We start from the raw sequence: 26,462 nt of genomic DNA on the forward strand, positions 1-26,462 counted from the left end.
TACATACACATCCTATATCTACAAATTGTCTATACCATCTGCGAATGTTCCACCCATTCGGAGGAGCAATTTAGTACCTCAACTTGAAACGTCTTTGCACTGTAATCACAGAATTGCACTTCGCAAACTCGAGAACACAAAATGATTTCTGCTGCGGAGTAGCCATTTTAAACATATGACGGTTACCAAGCAAAACAGAAGACAACTGACATCTAGCGGCTATTAATATAAACTAGACTATTCGTTTCTCCGATAGCCAAGCCAAGGCGCAGCGATCGATAGTTTGGACAAACTAATTCTTCGTAATACGTATATTCTTTCTGAAACAGGGTATATTAAAGAGATCCTTCCCTCAAGATTTCCTACTCGGCTTAAATGAATTCATAAAGGAAACCAGACGAACATTTCTTCGCAACGTCATCGTGTAAGAAATCAACCAGCGAGCTTCGACGTGTTCACAAAAGCATTGAAATGAACTAGCACCAGTGCACTTGTTATGACATATGACTCTGTTACAAAATTATTATTGTATGATTAAGAATTAGCTAATATATACAAAAAAAAATGTAATTTCGTAATTGTTGTAGTTGTACTTGGAGTTGCTTAGATATTCAACAACTGTGTACATACAACTTATTACTTACTAGTAATTTGTGCACTAAATTACTTGAAGTACTGTACTCTTTTGCATATTCTTTACACAGTTTTCGTTATTCAAATGTAGAGTTATAAACGATAGTTAGCTTAGATTGTTTTCTACAGATAGGATACTTGTATTTACGTTACCTTCTATATTGTCTAAGTGAGCCCATGTAATTTTAAATTACTCAAATACGTATAATGAAGGAACTTCATCGCATTTGGCAGTGTTAATAAAGGCAGCTTTCAAAGCTCAGACAGTCCATCAACGAAACGCAGACATGAAACAAAAATAATAGAAGAGACGGGCAGAGGGGTAGCAGTATGTGTTATGTGTCAATCTTATCATTTTGAATATCATCAAAGTACTGTATACAACGTAACACTGACGTCAAATTACTTTTGAGTAGTAATTTTTTCTTGATGTCTGTTTGTTGTTTCATCCAATTCTTTGTCGACGAAGCATTATTGTTTTAATGTTTTTATATGTTGTACTGATTATTTATTTAAGCACTGTGATGATGGATTTTCTTATTAAATATCTTGAGAAGGATGTAAAATTTGATGATTTGAGATAAGAGAAAACAAGTGTTCTTACTGCCGTGAAGAGAATAAGTGCACAAAGAAGACTGAGATATCATGATGTGATTGATATACCATGGAATGGTATGAATTGTGGAGTAAAATATTAGAAAAGTTGGGTAAGTAAACATTCTGAAGGTATTATTATTTTGAGTCGTAATTTTGCATTCAGGACACTAGCATTACTATTAAATATTACACTATTTTTTTGAATGTCATCCCGTAGACAGGTGAAGGAAAGGAAAACTCTCCACTCGCATTTCAGATAAATCTTACTTTTTCATCTTGAGCAACACAAATAATTCAACCGCTTAAGAATTGTGAAACTTATCGCGGCAAATAGCTCATCAATGGATCTTTTGGTATTCGTATGATTGTTGTACTGATCTTCGACTTATCAAACAAACCTCTTATTCTCTCACTTACTGCTTCGTGTAAGTCCCTGTACAACTCACGCGAAGAACTTACCTTCCTTATCTTTCACGCGTCTTATCATATTCCGTGTATGATATTTAATGACGGTGCCATTTTCTATTGCATTGTGTAGTCTGTGCAAATAGGATTAGGAATGTGTTTCCTGCATCGAGCAATAGTTTGCCGCATAGCGTGTAGGGCCAAAGCTATGACTTATGAGTTGATTTTAAGTTTAACGTCCCTTTCAGCAGCAGAGCTATATGAGACGTGACCTACTGATTAACGGGAAATCCGAACCACATGAGCTCCCGCCGGGAATTGAACCCGGGTCTCCCACACCAAAGGTGCGTACGCAAACCACTTAGTCACGAAGGAGCTCTGCTACGACTTATATAACTATACTATTCATGCATAGTTTACAGTTCATCGTTTTAGGAATAATTGCAGGGTTGGCAAAAACCATGGTTTTTATTAAAAAAACCAAATAAACCGGTTTTTTTGGTTTAAACCAGGTTTTTTTGGTTTAAACCAGGTTTTTATGGTTTAAATAATTTGCTCTATATATTCATATCATATATGGACAGAAATAAGTTAGTTTCGCCTTGATGTTATTATGCGACAACCGAGTTATGCTGGAAGTGGTCACATAAGCTTAAAGCGGAATAAAAACCGCTTCTCGAGTTACATCCGAGAGAAATTGTCCTCCATTTGAACTCGGAACCAGGACTAATTGGCCACAAATGCGATACGTCTGCCGACTCACTCACGAAGGAATCCTGATAAAAATACGTTGTACTGATCTTTACATGCTTCTTAATATAACTGTCAAGAGTCATTTCAGAAGGACAAAAAGATAAACAGTTACACAAATGAAACCATTACACAGAATTACATATGAACAATTTCAAAGTACTACGGAGTACAGAAGAACTAATTTAGTTCAAGTTATTTGGTCTAGGAATTAATTCGTGCGGTTGGTACGCACACATTGAAGCTGTAGTACAAACACAAAATACATAAATACCTTAAGAAAAATATTGTCCATCGCTAGCCACCACTTTCGCCCATCTGTCAGGCAATGTACGGATTCCGTGGCGAAAGAAGTCCTCATCCTTGGAAGCGATCCAGTCAGAGACCCATGTTTCGATATCTTCTGAAGAAGTAAACCGCTGTCCAATCAAATCGTTGTTCATGCAATCGAACAAGTAGTAGTCCGAAGCAGCAACGTCTGGTGAATACGGCGGGTGGGGTAAAACTTCCCATCCGACATTTTCTAAATAGGTTTTGACCGGTTTTGCGACATGTGGGCGAGCGTTATCATGTTGAACAATAAGTTTATCATGTCTGTTCTCCCATTCTGGTCGTGTTCTGGCCAGAGCTTGCTTCAAACGCATTAATTGTCGTCGATAACGTTCTCCATTCATAGTTTCACCCGGTTGCAGCAGCTCATAGTACACCACACCTTTCATATCCCACCATATGCACAGCATAACCTTTGCACAGTGAATATCTCGTTTTGGTTGTGATGGACCTGGTTCACCTGGTTTCACCCAGGCCTTTTTTCGTTTAGGGTTCTCGTAATGGATCCACTTCTCATCACCCGTAATAATTCGATGCAGAAACCCCTTTCTGCTCTGTCGTTGAAGCAGCAATTCGCAAATGGTTTTTCGTCTTTCAACGTCTCTGTCTTTCAATTCATGTGGAACCAATGTGACATCTTTTGAATCATTCCCATGGCTTTCAAGCGTTTGGAGACTGTTGTTTGATCAACGCCTAATGCTGCTGCAAGTTGTTCCTGCGTTTGACACGAATCCTGCTCGAGCAATGCTGTCAATTCTTCGTCTTGAAATTTTTTTGGCTGTCCAGCTTGCTCTTGGTCTGCCAAGCCGAAATCACCCCTTCTAAACCGTGCAAACCACTTCTGACACGTTCGCTCAGCTAGAGCATGGTCACCATACACTTCCACCAAAATACGATGACTTTCAGTCGCACTTTTCTGCATGTTAAAGTAATGCAGCAGGACACCCCGCAAAAACACTTTATCAGGCACAAATTGAGCCATGTTCACTTAACTACAAACTGGTGTTGTTGACGCTTTAATCCACTGCACTATACTACGAACGATACGCGATGACAGGGGTTTGCAACACATGTGTGGATACACGGAACTGTGGGACGCTCCGTTCGTTGCGCCATCTCTTGTCCACCCGCACGAATTAATTCCTAGACCAAATAGTTAACAACGACTTTTGTTGGTCCAAATTAAAGAAATACACCGACTTAATCTGCATATCAATAAGAAAAGTGGATAAAGATACGAATTATTTGAGTCCACTTTGACTCAGACTCATTTATACATAAATAGATACCAAAGATACTTATTTCACTAAAGGCCTCTCGTGAGGTCTGTATGACCCTTCCCCCCCCCCCCCACAAAAAAAAGTACGGCATTTTCGATGTATTTTATCAATAGTAAACATTGAAACGAAACAATATTTAGAATTTTTCTTCGATTGCAATTACATAACAATAATAACTACAAAAAATCACAAAATAAACATTTATAAACTTATAAAAAAAGAGTTGCTTTTGTAGTATAATCTTTTTGAGTAATGAATGGAGAATTTAGGTCTGAATATAATACGAATAATATACGGGAGTGAAACGTGATAACCCACAAATGTGTGTTCATCAAGATTTTACAAACACTTACACTTTTACGAACATTTTTTGTTTTTTGGTTTAAACCAGTTGGTTTTTTTGAAAAAACCAGCTGGTTTAAACCTTGGTTTAAACCATGGTTTAAACCACCTTGGTTTAAACCAGCCAACCCTGAATAATTGCAAAGTAATAGGATAAATATAAGATTCGATTCGGAATTAATTGCAACATAAATAATTTTGGAACCAAATAATCCAGTACAGTGTAGGGAAAAACATCGAAAATCCGCCGTTCAGATATTTGGGGCGAGAACTTTCTGTCGTAACGGGAACTTTTAGAGAACTTTGTTTACAGGTTTGACAGATTTAAATTGTTAGACCGTAACGTGTTTTACTTACCGTGAAATTTTACGAACTCTAGGTTCAGAAAATGCATCTACAAGATAACATGCATTTGATTGATGTGGAAGAAAGCGACAGCAAAACTGAAAAGTTATAAATCGGAAAAAAATATTGATTTTAGCTGTGGCAACAATGTCATTATAGTTAAAACAGTTTTAAATATATATTTAATATCTTTCGTCATGTACTTGTCTCATATATATATACGGTTAATGATCCTATGAATGACATTGTTGTCAGAAGTGATCTAATGAACTAGTTGAAACTTTTACAATTGTTTTTCCACATATAGAGATATTTTCTGAGGGAAAAATAATGTTCCAACAGAGAGTTCATATTTCAAACTGCAAAAGTTTTTTTTAATTATAAGAATTGTAGGGAACACGTATTAGCGTCGTAGCTCTAGGTATAATGAGCATAGTACCGTTTCGTATTTTTAAAAATTTATAGTTATGTTGTGTTTTATGAAAATTAGTTTCTAAGACATAAATTAATACCAAAATAATTAAAGTACTAAAATGGATAACTATCAATAACTAAAATAGATTATATCTATCGGTAGTAATAAAAGAAAAACTGAGATGCATCTTATGTATTTTTTTTAACACAAACATACAAGAATTTCTAGTATATATTTACATATTATTTATGAATGAGTAACCTGCACGGAGGAAGACCTGGCATATAACTTCTTGTCAAATTGATTTCTTTTTACTATAATAAAATTTAGAGGTTTAACTTACGGTATAAGTTTAGTAGGTAAAACAGCCTTATCCATAATTGTTCTTAAATGGTGATATTAGTACTGAACAACAATCCAATCTGAAGAAGCCTCTATCATTATTATTCCCCTTGTTTGTCTTTCTGTCCGTTTATATATCGTTTAGTCTTTCACCTGTTGTATTAATACCTGCATTTGTTTTTGTTTTTAACTTACAATAATCTTACAAGTCTTCGCTTCCTGGAAAGTGAAAATTTCCTATTTTTCACGAAGCATTACTTAAATCTATTTTTACAATAGTATACTAAACTCTCTCTCTCTCTCATTTTTTTAAATATACATATCCAAAATCATATCACAGTACAGTATGTAGATATAATAATCAACTGATAATTCACCTTCTTTGGGAAGTTAGTTATGCTTATGGCGGAAAGTGTTTAGTTTTGTGTCAGGGCTTTTGAAAATGAGTTGCTAAGTTGGTATGCAGTAATTTTGAATAAATAGTTTGGATTTTGGGGTAATGGAGACCGCGGTCTTCCATGGTGGTGGTGAAGATGTTGTAAGCCTAGCTATAACTTAGGTTTAGAAATAATATTCCTATAGTTTATTTTGTAAACTCTCTTGTAAGACTTAACACTGCTAGAATAAAATAAAATGGAAGTTGTTGCGCAATTCAGCCCAGAAAATATGCGAGCTTTAAATTCAACAAATGACAATTGAGGTAGGCCTACTACAGAAAATGATAAATGTGAGTGTACTGCATCTGAAATTTTGAGTATATTGTATGAAGATTCGTGTGTCTTAAAAAGTGAAGTGGATTATTTGAAAACCGAAAATGCTGAACTACGATCTAATGTAAAACAAATAAGTGAACAGGTTAAGTGTGCAGTGCAAGGTGCTACTCAAGAAGTTAAATCGCAGGCAGGATGTAGTAGCAGTAGTGTAAATAAAACTACAAGGTTGAAAAATAGTGAGGCCAAAACAAAGGATGCATTGAAAACCAAATACTAAATTCCCGTGAAAAACCGGTATGAGCTACTGGATATCAAAGTGACAATAAATCAAAATCGAAAAGTAAAAAATGTGCAAGGGAAACAAGAAACGGTACACATACCTACGAAAACAATGCATGAGGGAAAACCTTACCCTAGACAGAAAAATAGCAAACCAAGTGCAAATAAGAAAATATTAATTCTAGGGGACAGTCACGCCAGAAACACAGTGGTTCTCTTAAAAGACGTATTAAGCAACAGTTATGAAGTGTCATGTATCACGAAGCCGGGTTCCACCATAAGTGAAACAATGAGAGACTGTGGTTCACTATGCAAGGATATGAGTATGAAAGACACACTAATAATCATTGGCGGGGGAACGATGTTGCACGTGGTGAGGGTAACAAAGCTGTGGTAAATCTGTACAAGTGTCTAAATAACACTAACGTAATTGTAGCAGGTATTCCACATAGACATGACTTAGATGTCCTGTGTTAATGTACATTTAAAACAAACAAACAGCAAAATTTCCAAAATATGCAATAAGGTACGTTGATTTGGACTTTATGGAAAGGGATAATTTTACTAGACACGGACTAAATTTAAACAACACTGGAAAACGTTCAATGTGTAATAAATTTGCTGAACTTGTAGAATCATCATCTGTAGTCTCGACAAGTGTCATGGCAAGCATCGTTAGACAATATTGAAAGTCTAGGACCTGTAGTAAGAGACAGTAGCAATAACGTATGCAAGATCACTCCAATATTAACGTAGAGTGTTGTAGTGTAGGAGTAGATCGTATTGATAGGATTAGCTTAATACAAAGGCCAAGTAGTTCAATCTATAAAGCAGAAGATTGTAATAACATAACTGAAAATGCTCAAAAGATAGAACGACGGAAGAGAATGCGTAAGATTTTATCCAATGATTTTTTATGGTAGGAAATACTAACTCTTTACACTACCTTTTTCATAATGTGCAAGGTTTAGGGAACAAAATTGATCTTCTGGAGGCATTGTTGGAAATCGACTTTTCAAATATACAGCTTCTTTGTATATGTGAGCACTGGTTAGATGCAAATATCATTAATATGGTTAGCTTAAACGGTTTTAACATTATTACTCACTACTCTCGTACAGTCAAAAGTCGAGGTAGTGTCGCAATTCTTGCTCGCTCTTATTTGCATGCAACTGAGATTGACGTTCGGAATTTTTGCGACGAAATGCATTGTGAGGTAGTCGCATCAAAACTTCAAGAGTTAAATATTTGTGTTGTGTGTGTATATATAGAACCCCTTCTGGTGATTTAGGAATTTTCTTTTAAAATTTTGAGAAACTTCTAGCGAACTTACGTAGAAAATTTAGTAGTGTAGTTATCTGTGGGGATATAAACATAGATTGGTTAAAGAATTCAACTGATAAATCTGTTTCCAGATGTGTTAAATTTATATGAACTACAAACTATTATTAACGTACCTACTCGTCAAGGAAAGACAGCTATCGACCAAATTATTATTACAAAAAAGTAATCTTAAATGTTTGTTTGAAGTTATTGAATTAGGATTTTCTGATCATGAAGCCATTTATTGTAGAAACTGGTGAAGGAAAGTCCGAAACCGATAACGAGAAGAACCAGATTATTTTCAACGGAAAATATAAATAATTTTTTTTTTTCTATTATCTCGTGAATCTTGGAACTCCTTGTACAACTTACCTAGTGCTAATGACAAATTCAATTATTTTGTTGATGTTTTTTTTACATAATTTTAACATAGTATTTCCATTACAGTTACGGAAAGGACTTAATAACATGAAGAAGTGGGTCAAGCAAGGAATAAAAATTTCAAAGCAAAAGTTTATATATTATAATAAACTTAAGGAAACCTGTGTTAATTTACCAGCTAAAGTTATTTCCCATATAAAAACATACAAAAGAATATATCAGAATGTTATTCAAACAGCCAAAAGAATCCACAGTGACACTATAATACACGGATACAAAAACAAAATGAAAGGTGCGTGGAACGTAATAAACAATTCATCAAAGACTGTTCCAATACGCGAAATATCACAAGTTAATTATAGAAATAATTCTTTCGCTGATCCTGCTGCCATTACTGAAGTCTTTAATCAATATTTTCTTAATACGAATTTACCACTTGGAAAGTCGAATCTCGCTGTAGAGCCAAATATTCCATGCAACAAGCATAGTATGTATGTAACTCCGGTAACTGAAGAAGAATTGTTGGACTGTATCAAAAGGCTTTCTAGTACCCGTTCTGCAGGTATAGATGAAGTCCCATCCCTAATTATAAAAAAGAGTGCGCATTTAATAGTGAAACAACTATGCTTTCTTGTAAATGTATCATTTGAATCAGGCGTTTTCCCCGACAGAATGAAGACTGCAAAAGTTATACCTTTGCACAAAAAATGAAATACTTATGATGTTCAAAAGTATAGGCCTGTTTCTATTTTGTCTGTTTTCTCGAAGATTTTTGAATCACTAATGTTATCGCGCTTGAGAAATTTTATATCCTGCCTAATCTCGTCTTCTCAACATGGATTCCAAAAAAACAAATCAATTGATACAGCGTTGTTTAACTTTATTAAAGAGGTTTATACAGTACTTGATAAGGGATAATATGCAGTAGGTTTATTTGTCGATTTCTCCAAGGCATTCGACAGTGTTCAACTTTCTCTTCTACGGGCAAAACTCCAGAAATATGGTATTAGGGGTGTAGTACATGAATGGTTTCGCTCGTACATGACAAACAGAAAACAAGTAGTAAAAATACAAAAAATAATTAACAATAAGCAAGTCATATTTTCATCCAAAACCGCCACTATCTCAGCTGGTGTTCCTCAAGGCTCAATTCTTGGGCCAATTCTATTTTTATTTTACATAAATGATCTTGTTCAATATATGTATCCCCAACATATTGTACTATATGCTGATGATGTAAATGTCCTTGTAACAGCGGACAATACAATTGAACTAGAAAGTAAATTAAACAAATTGTGGAGCGTTTGATAAAATGGACATCTCAGAATCAACTGCTGATAAATGCAAAGAAAACAAAAGCACTAACTTTTCATCACTCATGTACACCTCGAACAGTACCTCCCATTGTGATAAATTCAACTGATGTAGACTATTAAATATCCACTAAATATTTAGGTGTAACAATAAGCATAAAATAGGCTTACATGGGATGCACATATTACTGAGCTAAACAGCAAATTAAGCCGTGTCTGTTTTGTCATTTATAGACTACGTGGTTCAGTGTCAAAAGAAACTTTGCTGTTATTGTACTATGGTAAGTTTCAATCCTTGTTAAATTATGGAATAATTTTCTGGGGAGCCTCCTATTCCAGTGATACTACTTTCCGTCTACAGAAAAAGGCAATAAGATCTATTTTTAAACTATCATCAAGGTCCTCATGCGAAAGGGTCTTTCCCTCAAATAAAATTTTAAGTGTGCCTTGTCTGTACATATACAAAAGTATCATAAAGAGAAATGAAAGTAGTTTTCATGTTGACAATGTACATTCATACAACACACGACAAAAGAATAACATATTCACAGCATACCAAAACTGTGTGCGCACCAAAAAAAAGTGTTCTTCCTATGTCCGCTAAGTTGTCTAATAAGCTCCCAAGTTATTTGAAGGATATCAAAAACATACGGAATTTCAAAAATGAACTATTTATTTTTTGTGTAACAAAATATATTATAATATTAATGAATACTTGGGTGATAGTTTGTAAAATAATGTAATATCAATTATATTGAAATGTCTTCTTATTATTTGACAAGTCCTATGTACTGGTCTCTGACCAATAATGTACGACATGGATGAATAAAAGAATGAAATGTTACGATTGATAGAAGATCAAAATCTAACTTCATTTTAGGGTCTTACGATAACTGTACAAAAAGAGAAACAGAATAAAGTAACCTGTCCAAAATTGAATTTCAATTGGAATTAGGCTTAAGTAGCCCTAAGATAATAGCCAAGGTTAAGTATTTAATACTATGGGTGATATTAGTAAGAGTTACAATACACCTCTATATTATACATTTCAGGTGTAGGAAGTGGAATTTATTAAATTTTGAAAGTAATTTTCAGATATGCTGCAGTCCAAATGAAATCGACCAATTTCCAGGTCAAAGGTTGCTGACAAAATTTATTTTTTTTTTTTAATTTTTACTTGAGATTGTACCACATTTAGGGAGTTGAAAACGGGTATTCATTTATATTTTAGCCGCGCAGGTTTGTTTGTGGCGGCCATTTTGTATAGGCGCCTGAGCGTATTTTGCACTTTTCAGAGAATTCCGTTAAACGCTGTAACTTTTTAGGTTTTAAACCTAATGAATTCAAACCAAAACCATATGAGACATTTTGAAATGGACAATATTCTGTGTCCTGTGTACATTGAGACGTACTTTAGAACGTCAAAAAAAGAAGCTCTGAACATTGAGGTTGGAAACCTAGAAATGACCATTTTGGAATGTACATTTTGAAAGGAAATAAATGAGACTCACCTTCAATTCTTTCTCTACATAGAGACTAGATAGTAAACAAGTTTCAGATCCGACAATCGTATACTTGATTTTTTTTTTTTTGGAAATTTTTAAACTTTGCGAATTTTCCAAAATCGTGTGTTTTCACTATCAAATATCTCAGGGAGGACAGAAGTGAAAAATCCCAAATTTGCACAAAATAGACGATAGTTGTGCAGTAACAAGTGGGTAAAATTGCATTACCGAGACTTGAGTAGTTTCTGAGTTATAAGTTGTTGCAGTGATGTGAAATAAGTTGTCGCAGTGATTTTATAAACTGAACAGTTGCGCAGGTTTTGTATTGATATAGTATCTCAGGCATACAATTTATCTATGTTTCACCAGAAGTGCAGTCAAACAGCAAGAAATTCGAGATTTGCTACTTGTAAAAGAATTATTAATACCAGATCATATCATAGATTTGTACCTCTGACGAAAACACAAATCAGATGTTATGAATACTCACAATCAGATGAATTTACTGATTGCAGTACATTCAGAACATAGCATGTTGTCATTTGCACATAATGATAACGTAGTCTGTATTTATGACAGAAATGGTGGATTGGGGAAATTGAAGACATCAGTTAGGAAAATGACGATTTTTTGTTTACTTATTTCATCCCTATGGCCCAAGAACCTCTTTTAAACTATGTACGAATGACAAAGTGTGGGTGCCAGTCACTAAAGTTCGCCGGAAACTCACACCCACAGATTTCACAACTCCTACAGGTCGTACTTTCAATTATCAGTGCCAAAGTCTGTACACTAATTAGTCAACTATTTACCTCACTGATGTCTTAACAGCAACGCTGTAGGCAGGAAAGAAATAACAGACGACTTTCGTTTTTGTACAAATATGATTCAGAAATTATGCATACTTTACCCACTTAACATTTCTGTCAATTCGTAAATTATGCATACTTTATCCATTTAACATTTAACATTTTGACTTTAGCTACAAAGTTTATATTCACTCCAATGGCGCTTCATGATATTAAGTCCCAGTGAAGAAAAACCTTATAACTCAGAAACTACTCGAGTTTCAGTGATGCAATTTTACCCACTTGTTATTGCGTAACTGTCGTCTATTTTGTGCAAATTTGGGATTTTTCACTTCTGTACTTTGAGATATTTAATGGTAAAAATACACGATTTTCGAAAATCGGCAATGTTTTAAAATTTCCAAAAAATCAAGTATATAGTTCTCAGATCTGATACTTGTTTAGGTCATTGTCTATTATCTAGTCTCTATGTAAACACATAATTGAAGGTGAGTCTCATTTATTTCGTTTCAAAATGGTCATTTCTAGGTTTCCAACCTCAATGTTCAGAGCTTCTTTTCTCGACGTTCTGAAGCACGTTTCATTGTGCACAGAACAAAGAATATTGTCCATTCCATTATCTTTCATATGGTTTTGGTTTGAACTCATTGTCGTTAAAAACTAAAAAGTTACAGCATTTAACGGGATGCACTAAAAAGTTCAAAATGCACTCAGGCGCTTATACAAAATGGCCGCTACGACAAAACCTACACGGCTAAAAAATAAATGAATACCGTTTTAAACTCCCTAAATGTGGTAAAACTTAGGTAAAAATTATTAAAAAACTAAATTTTTGTCAGCAACCATCATTGGTCGATTTCATTTGGATTGACCCATATCAGAGATCAGGGTGTCTATCGGTCACGAAAGTCACGAATGTCATGAAAAAGTCACGAAATCAGAAAACGGTCATGAAAATCAAGAAAAAGTCACGAAATTTAGCTTTTGAGTCACGATTTTTTTTATCTGTAGAAATGTAAATACAGATTGAAAAATTTTGTTCTATAAAACGTCAAAATTCACCACCGCGTTTATCGATTTTGTGTATAGTCGCAAGCAAACCACGCTTCTATCGCACGGATGAAAATTCGGCCTAATTCGCACCCAAATTCGCTCTTGGGAGTGTTGTAAAATTTTATGCTTTGGTAAAGAAAAGGTCACGAAAAAGTCACGAAATTCCATTTTGGAATTTTAGTAGACACCCTGGAGAATAATTAAGCTTTTGATGCAAAGAGAAATATTAAAGAACACAAAGTGCTGAAGAAAATGGTGCTTGTTGCAATGTTTTTGAATAATACAGTCTTAAGATATACAAATTTATCATAACGTTTGCAGTCACTAATTAGTACGCGGTGTCCAACCATAAACGACCCTACTCACGAACGAGTTGGTATTAATTAAAAAAAAAAAAAAAGTTTTGAACTTCCAGTGAATATGCTAATAGTGTAAAAAAAAAAATTAAACCCCTATTTTAAAGGGAATACTTCATATGGATTGATCCAATTCTCTATATCCTGTAGTAACTTCTGACGTATACTTGTTTCCACTTTTAGTATTTCCTAATCAACGGTTTGGAAAGATCTGTGCCCCACCTAACCGTTTTCTTTTACCCCTAGGAAAATACGAAACACGTATGCCCTCATTTTACGTTTAAAATATCTGTGCACAATTTCATTCACTTTGGTCTACTTCTTCTTGCCTTTCGGGCGTCAACTTTCAAATTTTGGGTTGGAGCTTTTGTCCCCTAAAACCGTTTTTCCGCAGAATATATATATATATATATATATATATATATATATATATATATATATATATATATATAAATAAACAAACGTAAACTTTTTGAAACATCTTAAAAACCTTGGGGAAGGTATGGAAAATTGACCTATTAGCCTTCTCCTCCTACTACATGGTAGGAAACAGATATTTTCTCCGAAATCCGGTGTTGCCAAGAAATTAAAGCTAGCTGACAATTCTCGACCAAAGGGGTGAATATTTCTCTCTGTCAGTTAAGAAAGTTCTTGGAAAAAAAAAAGGGTAACTTAGAAACTCCAGATGGTTTGTGTTGTTTTGTTATTTGACACTGAGTGGAAAAATCTTCCTTCTTCCTTTGGAGAGGACTGAACCATATGCAGGAATATTGGTTAATGTGTTCATTTTCCCCCTCCCTCCTTTGGAGTGTGCATTCTTTTAAAGTTATGAACATGAATACAACTATTGAGAACGAAGGATGGAATTTTAACCTATACAAAATACTCTTGAATTCTAATCAAATAATATCTGAAATGTATTAGGCGCCGTTTCTTCGTCTTTTTTTCTTCCGTAACACTGGTAGATAGCTTGTCGCGAGTGCTAGAAGCCGGGAACTAACAATCTCACACCATTGCATGTTCCTTGTAGAATAATTGCATGGGAACGGGTGAACTAGATTGAGGTCTGTGCCCAGGACTGGGTGCTGCGAGATTTGCGGGGCAGTGCCCATACATACTTTTCTGTTTCTGATTTTTCGTGCTTGCACTGTATTCCATCTATATTCGCCTCTCCTATAACGCTATTGGACGAGGTTTCTTTGATCTTTCTCTTTGAATCCCCGTCCGAAAAGCTGTTCGCGAGTGCTAGAAAGCCGGTATTCACAAATCCTACATATGCATGATACTTGTAGTATCATTGTATGGAGACCTGTGGTATAGATCGAGTGTGTCCAAGATCGATGATGGTTAGTTATTAACGGGACACTTCTCTATTATTATTATTATTATTATTATTATTATTATTATTATTATTATTATTATTATTATTATTATTATTATTATTATTAATGCTACGAGGTGTTTATTTAATGAAGTTGTAGATATAGTTGGAATGCATTTTGACATTAACATTGAGAAATGAGAAAATTTTGGAATGGATTCTGACAAGGAATAAGTAAAAGATACGGTGTCACTATTCGTTCAATGGGAAAGTGAAAATCGTGGAGAATTTTCAGTCAAGATTTCTCGTTGCATAGTTCTTTGAACTTCCGGTTGTGATGTGATTTTTAATACCAGGAAATGTACTTTTACTATTATAGTTATTTTTAATATGCTTTGTTTCGGATTGATTTCCGATCAAGTGGACATAGTTTCCACAGTTTTTAACTTACATCTTTAGAAAATTGAAAATTAACTTGAGTTAAGAAACAACAATACTAGGCTTAAAGCAATGTGCTGAGCACACATCACACAACTTGTCCTTGATAGTCCATGGTGATCTGTAACATTTGTAAATTATTATTTTTATTTTACGCTAATCATAAAATTATTTATTAAGTGGCTGAAGAACCAGTGTTCACGGGAAGAGTAGATTTATGTAGAATGTTTGAACAATCTTTTTACATTTAGAACAGGTATTTGAATCGAAATTAAATTATAAAAGCTTAGGTGACCCAGTGCTATTTTCAAAACTTGATTTTAAAGGTTGTAGCAGCATTTGGTATATTCTATTTTTGAACCCTTTTTCCCTAGGATATGCCTTTAATGAAAGTAACACGAAAGAAACCGACTCGAGTCAAGTGCTATCTAGATTGCAAAATCCATTTGAAAGAGTCTATCAGTTTTTCTCATGATGATGGGATAAATAACAGATGAGTTTGAGTGTGGAGAAAAATACCTCTTAGGATACTTATTATAATGAAAGGGATATGAAAAATCCAGCTCGAGCCAACTGCTGTTTCAAAATTCTTTTCAAATGGTTCAGCAGTTTTCTAGTGATGATGAGACAAGACAGTCTCGATTGTCTTCTTTCCAAAATTTTATTTTTATTTTCGAGCAACGATAGAAGATAAGAAAGTATAGCAATAATGGGAAAATCAAGATTTAAAAGAATTTGTAAGTTGGATCGCCTCTACATACCTCAAAACAGAGTTCTGGACGTCTGTTCGTCCCAATGAAAATATGGTTGGTCGCCTAGAAGACATAACTAAGGTTCAACGTATCGAAACGTAATTTTAAATGTAAGGTTTTTATAAGATTCTCTAGCGACTTTTTTCGAATTTTCTTACTACTGCCAAAACTACGAGTAGTTTACTGAACATGAAAATCAAAATTTGTGATTTTCTCGGAAACGCCTCTAACGATTTTTTCATGTTTCATAAATACATGATTCATAACAATCTGATAATATGGGATAACTCATTTGTCCTGAAAAATCGGCAAGGGAGTGATCTTTTTCGGACGATTTTTTTCAAATACGAAACAGGCGAGCGATATATAATAATTTGATTAATAATCCTATAATAGGGTTAAGAAATTTCTCCCGAATAAATCCACAAGGGGTAGATTCTTAATAGGAGTGAGTTCATTATTGGGTGATATTCTCAAAGGCAACTCAATCGATTTTGTTTAGATATCATTAATAATTCTGTAATGTTACGTAAATCATTTTGTTGACACTTCACAAATAAATATTCAGTTAATAACCCTGATATACGAGAGTGCCATTTGTCACTTCTTATAAAAAAGTTCATGTAGGCAATTTTCCTCGAATGAAATTTCCTCAAAACTTAGGCCTATATTTAAAAACCCTCCTTAAGGCTACCTTAACTCAAGGATTCCTTGAGAAGCCTTCCTTGACTGAAATCGGTATTTATAATCCTTCCTTGATGTCAAGGAACCCTTGAGTTCAAGGAAGCCTTAAGGAAAATCTCTCCTTGACTCAAGGTAGCTATCAACCAACCTTGAGACTTCCTTGAGTTCTTTAACAGTATAGAGATTCGTTTTCTGGCATGGAAGTAAATGATTTTGTTGAATGTGTCATGTATGCGGAAGAACAAATATTAAAAAAATATTACTTTGCGATGACTAATGATGCGTCAAGACATACGAGGCACATGGAAAATCCACTTGAGCTGTATGACGATAATCAATTCCTTGGGAGATACAGGTAAGTCAACTATGCATCTTGATTTTAACTTTTATGCTAATTTTAATAACAGTAACATAGTGGCAAAAATAACAAATATTCATTCTACACACAAAGTATGAGTAGTTCCACTCATTTTCCTTTACTTTTCTGGCAGTTTTTACAGTTGTATTCTCTATGGATCGTAGATCCTATTCTCGTTGGGAACTTCTCTCTTCGGACCTTTCGTTTTAACTATTTCGTCACATTTTTTGAACCAAGAGACATTCACTTCATGGCGTTGTATTCCATGTTTAAATTGCCCTAATCATAATTTTCATTTAGCCATGTATAAAAAAATTCCAAATATAATTTATAGTTTCAAGTTTACAGCAAACTTCTTAACACAATACCTACATATTATTTTAAAAATTAACTGCAATAACAAAATAGGTTAGGATGGTTTAGGTTGGGATAACTTAATTTATTAATTTTCACAGTAGATCCTTGTAATACATCTAGTGCAAGATACAATAACATAAGAACCATACGCATGGGTGCTGCACAAGGTTAAGACAGAAAATCATGCAACTCAGGAACCAAGGAACATGAAGAGAAAGGGAAGTAGGACCTTATATATTGCCTATTACCAAAATTCATTACTTGTGTAAACAAATCTTATACTTGATACTGGTTTGTGTTTGTGTAAAATTAAATTGGCAGAAGGAAATTATTTACGTGCTCAACTTGTATCTCACCCTATCGGCGCGTTCGTATCATTAGATTAAGAATGTAGTGTTTTGTTGTCTTTAGCCAAAAAGTATAATGCAATTGTGTTACAGAAGGGAAGCAGACACTAATTACATAAAATGTTTACGATTTGCTACCGAAGTAGACACAAGATTAGGTTAGGTAGGCATTAATTGTACACAATGTAAAATTTTCACAATTTGGTATTATTCCAGATTAAGTATACATGTTTGAATTCATTAATTATGACTTCTTTTGGACAGGAAATGGATCTTGTAAATTGTTTCTTATGGAGGGAATTGCATTCATATGTGTAGATTAACTTTAGGGGGACTTAAACATTATATGACATACCTTGTGCAGACATGCCGTAAGGACGACAGTTCAAAAATCAAAAATCAATTTGTGCTAGATAGCCTTTAAAAAGCACGAATGCTATCTAAACGAGTCAGGGCAGGGCGTAACTAATGGCCCCGCTCTGTAGCACGGGGCTACGTCCGAAGGGAGCAGGCGCGTCAGTGACGGTTGGTAGTTTTTGAAGCTTTGGTTTGCTCCATACTCTTGTACGTCACATATACGCTGCTCGTCTTGAGTGTCATTTACCATTGTAATATTCCTCGGTTTTCATGAAATTTTCAGCAGAGATACAGGGACCTTCACAGAATACACCTGTGTAGGAGTAATGTTACGGAAATTATGAGGGGCGGACATAAAGGCCTATTCGGTTGTCCATATTTCCGCGGCTGGTTATTTCTGTAACATCTCTCCTGCCTATGTGTATTGTACAAAGGTTCATGTACTCAAAAACCGGTCTCGCTTCCATTGTTCATATATTCGCCCTGGTCATTTCTGTAGCATGACTTCTACGCAGAAGTAGAATTTCAGTTTGAAGTATGAAATAGAACTACAGTAACCTAACCTAACTACTAACACCACACTTACTTTCCTGTTGCAAACTGGTCATGGCTTGTCTTCCAACTTTAAAGTCCGCTAACACGCTCATTTGATTTTCAGGTATTAACTGGAAATGTTTAGGTTAGGTTTTATTTCTGTTGATCATAGGTTTATTATCACAAAGTGTGTCGATTTTGGTTTTAGTTTCAAAGTATTCATTTCCCGTTTCAGGTTTTGTTTTAAACTGTATTCTTTTCTCGTTCCAGGTTTTCGAAAGTAATATTTCAGAGAAAAATTTCTCCATTACTGGGTGACGATTTAGAAAATATTATTTTGCGGGAACGTTCACTACCAGCAATTCTGAAAGTATTCACGGTTTTAAGATTCTATGTAAATGGGAACTATCAGGTAGGTGGTATTTTCTCTGAAGCACATAACATATGAATTTAAAAAATGTAGTTTGCCATTTCTACTGTTTTCTTCAAAAACTAGTTTAATAGTTTATTGCTCAATATTACCAGTAGTAAAATCAGTTTGTCTTTTATTATTTTCAGACCATACTATTATATACTGGGTTACATTTCCTATAATAGAAAATATAAAACTTTGTAATCCCCAATAAAATGTTACATCACCAAACACACGATGCAATTTCGATTATTTAATGATGTTGAACATTTCACAGCAAAATTTTATTTGTCACATAAACAGTAGGTACCAGCGATTATGTGGTTATATTTTAATGGCGAATTATACAAAAAAAAAAAAAAAAAGGTTTATGTTGTTATCTTTGTCTTATCTTTCCTAATAATCCACATTTTAATCTTTGGCCTATGTTTAGCAGAAGGGGTCCAGCTCTTTTCTCTAAAAAAATGTTTTCCCGTTTCCTCCCACTTTCTTCATTCCACCACTTCACTCATTTCTCATCATCACCGTCTCCTTTAGCCTAACCGGCATAAGCGTGGGACGTAAAACTCAAAGATTTCATTTCATTTTCATTTTTCTAAAAAATGTTACAATTTAGGTAATTTCTGTTCACATTCGGTTAGTTTAGGGTAGGGTTGGTTAGTTTAAGTTCGGTTAGGCTAGTTTAGGTTATGTTAGGTTAGTTTAGTTTATGTTATATTAGTGTAGGAGTCTCGCATAATTTTCTAAAAACATGATAGATTTCGCTTATTTCCACCTATATTACATTAGTTTAGGTTAGTTCAGGTTAGCTTACGTTAGTTTATGTTAAGTTAGGTTAGATTTGGTTACGTTATGTTACGTCTAAGTACTTGCATCACTCATTTCTCCTGTAAATTTTGTGTTTTTTACTTGCTTCTGGACCCCTTGTACTAAACATACCCCTTATCTTTTCCATAATTGCTCTTTTATTTTCTTGAAAGTTTTGCAGCTGGAAATCACGGTTCAGTGCTAGATATCAAAGTTTATCTCTGATGAATCAACCGCATAATTCGCAATACTCTTTGTTAATATGAACATTACTTCCGTAATTAATTTATATCATACTTTTAGAAAATAGCTCAGAATAAAAATAACAACAGAATAAATCAATTTATTCATGGTTCCATGATTTTCAACAAGATAAAGAACTACACAAGTTGTTAAAGAAAAGAATATACACGTAGGTATTTCTTCCTACTCTCCCATTGCATCTTCATAATTGATAATTGATAAAATTATGTAGGTGAGTCTTAGCTACAGCATTTGATGCAAAATAACATAATCTAAGAAACTTAGTTATAATTTTCATTTTCTGATTAATTTAATTTATTTTACAGATAATAAACAAAGCAAACTGTAAATTAGAGTTGTTAAACTTAACAACAGTGAGGCTGCTCCAAAAGGGATTTTATTAAAAAATAGCTAAATTTTTACCATTTTTCATCTACTCATTCCTACAATCAAAAGTAAACACAAATGTGACTTGTCATAATTGTAGGCAGTGTTGAATTTAGACATTTTCGCCCGGGGGGGGGGGGGGGGAATGTGAACTTCTCGGGGGGGAGGGTTGTTTTTTCTGTATTTTTGCAATAAAACAGCATACTTAACAATTCCATTCACATGCACGTCTTACCTAATATTGAGACTAATTGCTAATAAATATTCAATGTGAGATTATATTTTTTAAAAAAAATCGCTTAATTTTATCTAAAACATTAAATAAAGACTGGCAAAAATATTTTAGACTAAACTTTAACTGCTATTTACAGTAGCTATTTTTATTATTTCCTATATTCAGTAGTTACTGTTTGTTACTAAAGTAGAAGTTTTTAAAAAGATTCAAATTAACTCAAATATTTTTTGAGTTAATTTAAATCTTTTTAAAAACTTCTGATTCTAAATCAAAAAATTCTTTCTCACACTTCTGATTCTAAATCAAACATATTAGCCTTGATTTCTTCACTGCATACACATCAATAGTTTAGTTTACGAAATCTTCAGTAGGATTAGTGCCGTATCGTGGAAAATCAGCGCTTGGGGCGAGCGTATACGACGGAACCCCCGTACATATGAGTGAGGTCGACAGACCACCTGCGAAAGGTGAGAAAATGTTACAAAGTAAACCCTGCTTTTCCTTGATTTTGAGCACTTTTTATTACTTATTTCCTTTCATTTTATATATGAGCACATGCCCACATATGCACATGTGTTTCATTCCTCTCTTTTTTCTTCCCTTCTTTTCTTTTCTTTTTCCTTCCTGAATTTTGCGCCCCTTACTTCGGCCCCCGGGGCCGTCGCCCCGGTTGCCCCTCCCTCATGGCAGGGCACTGAGCAGGATCTCCATCACCTTCAATAGTAATCTTTCACTTATATACTACTATTATATTGATAAGTTCTATATAAATCTCTGACCCAGGAGGGATAACTGTTCCTCCCTGATCTCTCTAAATGACGCCCTCTGAATCTCACCCTTTAACTGACTTATTTTTTATTAAAGAAAGGTGTATTTACTTTAGTAATCGTAAAACACATTTACGTCTTTTACTTCCGATGCAAAAAATGGGATTTAGGCGCTCTATTTCAAATAATGCAAGAATTGTACATTTTCAAGAACTGAAGTCTGCGGACATCAGAGATCATATGGGATGATCGAAAGATCTTCCCTATCTTTCCTTTCCTATCTCAATCTGTGCTAGTGCTACCTACTAATATATAATATGGGACGAGAGTATAGTAGCTACTAGAATACAAACCTTTCTTCAACAGTTGACAATTTCACGTCTGCCAAACTCGGTCATAGCGTTAAGAAATAAAGGTTTTATTGGCTATTTGGTATTCTATCTTAGATGTTACATGTTTAATATTTATATAGACTGGGTCTGCGTCATTTAAATGTATATTGAGAGATCGGATTTCGTCTGCACGTGAACGGAAAGAAAAGCAAATAATTGGGTGAAGTAATTTCTACATTTTGTGACTGAAATTCTGGGAGTTTCCCCGGGGGGACAGAATTTTCTTCGGGGGGGAGATTCCCCCCGGGCTACCCCCTGAATTCATCCCTGATTGTAGGTACCGTAGCGTTGTTTCATACGGAAAAGGTGTATCTGAATAATTATCAGTTTAAACATCTGAATAAATTTTAAAGTTACTAAATTAGCAAAGAAAAAAAAATCCAAAAAGAATATTCCTGATTTTTTTATGTAACGTATTTCTGTGCTTGTTTTACAGATACACATTGAAGATAACCATTTCATGAGCCACTCAAAAATTTGTCAACTTGTGAGGAAATTATCATCAGTCTTTGCTCGTCGCCTGATATACCTGATTAATTCCCCATTCCTGATTGTTTGAGGACAGTTCAAGTTCAATTTCATCAAATGGTTAGTTTTCCTAGAGTTGTAGGATATATTGACTGTAGCTATATTCCTAAAAGAAATCCTCACAGGAAAAGCAGTGAAACATTTAGAATCAAGAAATGCACCTTTAGCACCTGTACAAGTGAAGAAATATTGGAAATGGTTAGCTGTTCTTGCACAGAGACCAAAACGTTTGGAACAGAGGAGCGTCCACGTGTGTGTGTCATACAAAGGCTTTTATGTTGATGCTTATGCGTGCGTATTATGTGAAAACTAGGAACGTTCTCTGTCACCGGATCCACCTCGTGACAATGATTCTTCTAATGACTGATAATTCTGTATTGCTAATTTGATTGTTGTCCTTATTCCATCTTTATCACTGTGTATTCATACTATGATAACTATTTTGAAAGTAAGCATAGCGCAAATATCTGTGATATTGCAGCGCCAAATATTCTAACAAACAATGTGAAGTTTTAATATCGGTTGTTGATTAGTATATTCTTAAGAAATTTACCACAATAAATAAACTTCTCTCAGTATATTTGTAACTTTGTTGTTCGAAATTTTATTTTTTATAACTTCATGCAGAACAAACATTGTCGTACAAACGATTGCTACTCACAATGTCCAGGCTTGGTTACTCGGCGCCCATATCTTTTTTTTTTTTTTTTTTTTTTTTTTTTTTTTGTAATGATTGTCAGACGTTTTCATAGGACGGTAATATTTATGTTCAATACCTTTTCAATATTGTTTTCACTGCAATCAATTGTAAAATCTATTCTTAAAAAAAAATGCAAAGTATGCTTCATTGTAACCAAACATCATAAGCTTTAACATCTTTTTCTACTGTATGCGGCAAAACAAACAGTACTGAAATCACATCGTTGACATTTATTTATTTTTTTGTACAACATAATGAAACATAAGAAAGGTTGGCAAATGGATGTCAACTAAATGTTATTCAACACATATTGTAAATTTACAAGGAAGCATTCTTGTAGATCATGTGTTCAAAATGTTGAACATTATGTCGCACATATTCTTCATAGCGGTCCTGTAGATCGATGAACATGTTAGTGAACACGGTTTGGTGGAATGGCAAAGCAAATAACCGACTCTTTTCTCTTAACTCCTGTATAGTGGTAGGAAGTTATCTGTTCGAAAAAATTGCTTCCTTCAGCATACCCGTCTGTAGGCATTTGGTGTCATGAAAACAGGGGAGTGGGAAGGATATGGAAAATCCGTTCCACAGGAATTCAAGCGATGTCCAAACTCTTGTGAGCAGAAGGGTAAGTGACTCACTTGCAGTGTGGACAATAGCTTCATCTTGCTGCATCCATTGTTGTTATAACGACAGATTTTTCGTGCGGTAAAAGCCGCACAAATCATGCAAGACAGGGTCAATAATCAATTGTCGATTGATGTGGCGATCAAAGTACACATGGCTCTTCATCACTGAACCATATGTTACTGATGAAATCTTTATTTTCATATGCCATAGCTAACACTTCAGAGGAATACAGTAGACGTCCCCGCTAATCTCGTGGCAGGGAAGGAGGTCCTGTTTTGGCCCAGTTCCTGTGGCCATCCCTTCTTTAGGTACTCACTGACGTTTGCGTGTAATGTTAAGGTAGAGGCCTAACTTTTTATTCTCTGTCACAATTCTGTCCAGAAATGGCTCATGTCTTTGACAGTTAAAAAGGGAACTGTAGATGTTAGTAACTGCTGCTTCTGTTGAGGAGTTAGTGCATGGGATACTCATTTATCGAGTTTTCACACGTACTTAAGGTCCTGCAGATAGCGATGAACGGTCGAAAACGGTGACATGGATTTCCCTGCCCAGTTCTACAACAGTTTACATTGAATTTGTCTTCACTGCTGTTCGCAGGGGTTTTTGCTCAGCTGCACAGATGTCCCTTCTCGTTGCTCATCGATGAGGCTAGTATCCTCAGACTAATGTGGTACTTCCGCACATCCAAACTATCCTAACTATATACGAAATTGATGTTTCGTGTCGCTACGCTGACTGATATCCCTAGTGTAATTCATTCAACATAATATGCCGTATGTGATCCGGTCCTCCGACGCTGCCATAATCAAACACAAGCAACAAATCGTTCTTCTTCTGGGTGCTTGCCGTCATTTCACGTGCCATCTACTTCACTAGTCGTCAGATGGCGTTATTATAGCAGTCATCGAAAAGACGACATTATTTATGGAATAAGTCGTTGAAATAATTGTAATTCTCGTCCTTTTTCCTTCTCAACCATTTCCTTCCCTTCTAGGTCAAGTATCAAAAAAACGCTTAAACATGTGAGTAATTATTTTCAATGAAAAGTTCGTATGACAAATTTCATGTCACTAAACTTCAGAGATTTCTTGATATGGGGATCTTATTACAAAAATTGTAATTCCTAAATCTTTTTCGTTCTCAGCACTTTATTTTCCCTTCTAGATAAAATATCAAACAAATCTGAAACACGTGTCTAATTATTTTAGATGAGAAGTTCACATAGCAAATTTTATGTCTCTAACCTTCAGGTATTGCAAGATGTTTTAGTGTCATTTCTTTACTCTATTTCTCCCTCTTTTCATCGAATTTTCAAAATTTTTTCCTTATCGGTACCTTATGTCACATGTCTATACACGGGGCACGGTGGCTCAGGTATAGAATACTCGCTTACCTCTGGTGCGTGTGGTTTCTGGTTCGACTCCCTACCAATTAAGATTGTGGCAAAAAACATCGTTTTAGTGGGTTTTCTCACGGTACTCCCGTTTCCTCCTATATTCTCATTCCACCAATTCTTCTATCATCATTCATTTGCCTTAATTATCCCTCTCCCTTAGCCTAAAGGGTATAATCGTGGAAAGTTAAACTGAAACACTTCATTCCATTGTCATTTCTATGCACTCTCAAAATTGGTTGTTTCTAGGTTAAGCGGTTTGGCCTAGGCGTTGATCAGTCAGTCTGTCGCTCAGGACTACTTGTTATACAAGGTGATACTTTATAGAGTTTAAAACTTCAATCAGTTATAATTCTGTATTGGAACCACATACAGACTTAGTTTATGTCATTATACTGCAAAACATTTCAAGTTTTTTTTTTTAAATGACAAATCCAATATGGCTCAATGTGTGCACCTGCGGTCATCCTGGACATATTGCAACAAAAGTCGATTTCCTGCTAAACAGTAACCAGCATTTCGGGGGTAACGTCCGCGATGGCTGTTGTGATGCGATTTTTCAGTTCATTAACATTATCAGGCAGGGGAGGGGTGTATATTTTATCTTTCACAAACCCCCACAAAAAGAAGTCAAGTGGCGTGTAATCTGTAGACCGTGGCGGCCAGGCAATTGATTCACCACAACCTATCCACTGATTTGGGAAACGCTGATCAAGAAATTCTCTCACGTCTATCAGGTAGTGCGGCAGGGCGCCATCTTGTTGCCACCATAAGCGGCTATCGTGGTCATCTTCATCTAACTGTGGAACAACGAAGTTCTAGAGCATATCAAGATAGGCGATGCCGGTGATGGTGCTCTCAGCAAAGAATAATGGTCCATACACCTTTGCTCTGGAAACAGCGCAAAACACGTTCACTTTGGCCCTCAAACACGAACCAGCTCCACGTGCGCATGTGGATTTTTCGTGCCCCAAATACGACAATTGTGTGTGTTGACTCGGCCGGAAAGGTGAAAAGTTGATTCATCACTGAGTATCACATTTTTCAAGAATGACTCATCACCACTAATACGATCCAACATGGTAACACAGAATTCATGTCGGGTATGTTTATCCGCTTCACTCAGTGCTTGAACCAAGTACAGTCTTCTTGTATGACTTCATGGACAAACGTCTACGCAATACGAGCCAAACAGTGGTCTGAGGGATACCAGTTTCTTTTAATGCACATCGTGTAGAGTTTCAAGGACTGTGGACAAAACTGTCCCTAACTGTTTCCACCACATCGTCAGTCACGGGTGAGCGCCCTGGAGCCTGTGTGTGTCGCACAGAACAACGTGTTTCAACAAATGCCTGGTGCCATTTGTACACTGTTGGTCTGCTTGGTGTTTCTTTGCTGTATTGTATGTGAAACTTACGCTGTACACTCGTTGCTGACTTCGTTCCTTCAAACCAAAACACGCACTTAGCTCACCAGCGAAAGTCTCCATTTTCAACGAGTGACCGGTGGCGCCGCGTGTGGTCACCTCCGCAACTACTCACTACGTGAGTTAAACTTGAAGTGTTTTGCAGTCTGTATAATGACATATAAACCAACTCTATATGTGGTTAAAATCAAGAATTATAACTGATTGAATTTGTAAACCCTAT

General features: G+C 35.2%; 1 protein-coding gene and 2 long non-coding RNA genes across 4 annotated transcripts in view; 2 read left to right on the forward strand and 1 right to left on the reverse strand.

The window, feature by feature from the left end:
* LOC145676002 (uncharacterized) overlaps positions 1-26,462 on the reverse strand; it is a 358,531-nt gene that overhangs the window by 276,062 nt on the left and 56,007 nt on the right. The gene's annotated exons all lie outside the window — the stretch shown is intronic.
* The window catches only part of LOC145676004 (uncharacterized), a 128,305-nt gene that overhangs the window by 45,552 nt on the left and 56,291 nt on the right, over positions 1-26,462 (forward strand). The gene's annotated exons all lie outside the window — the stretch shown is intronic.
* LOC145676003 (uncharacterized) lies at positions 16,137-23,010 on the forward strand. The gene is made up of 2 exons (XR_014129258.1): positions 16,137-18,731; positions 21,999-23,010. It is a non-coding gene; the product is annotated as an uncharacterized LOC145676003 (long non-coding RNA).

The sequence above is a fragment of the Thermobia domestica genome, chromosome 18 (assembly GCF_964235325.1).
Source record: "Thermobia domestica chromosome 18, izTheDome1.hap1.1, whole genome shotgun sequence".
Classification (NCBI taxonomy): Eukaryota; Metazoa; Arthropoda; class Insecta; order Zygentoma; family Lepismatidae; genus Thermobia; species Thermobia domestica.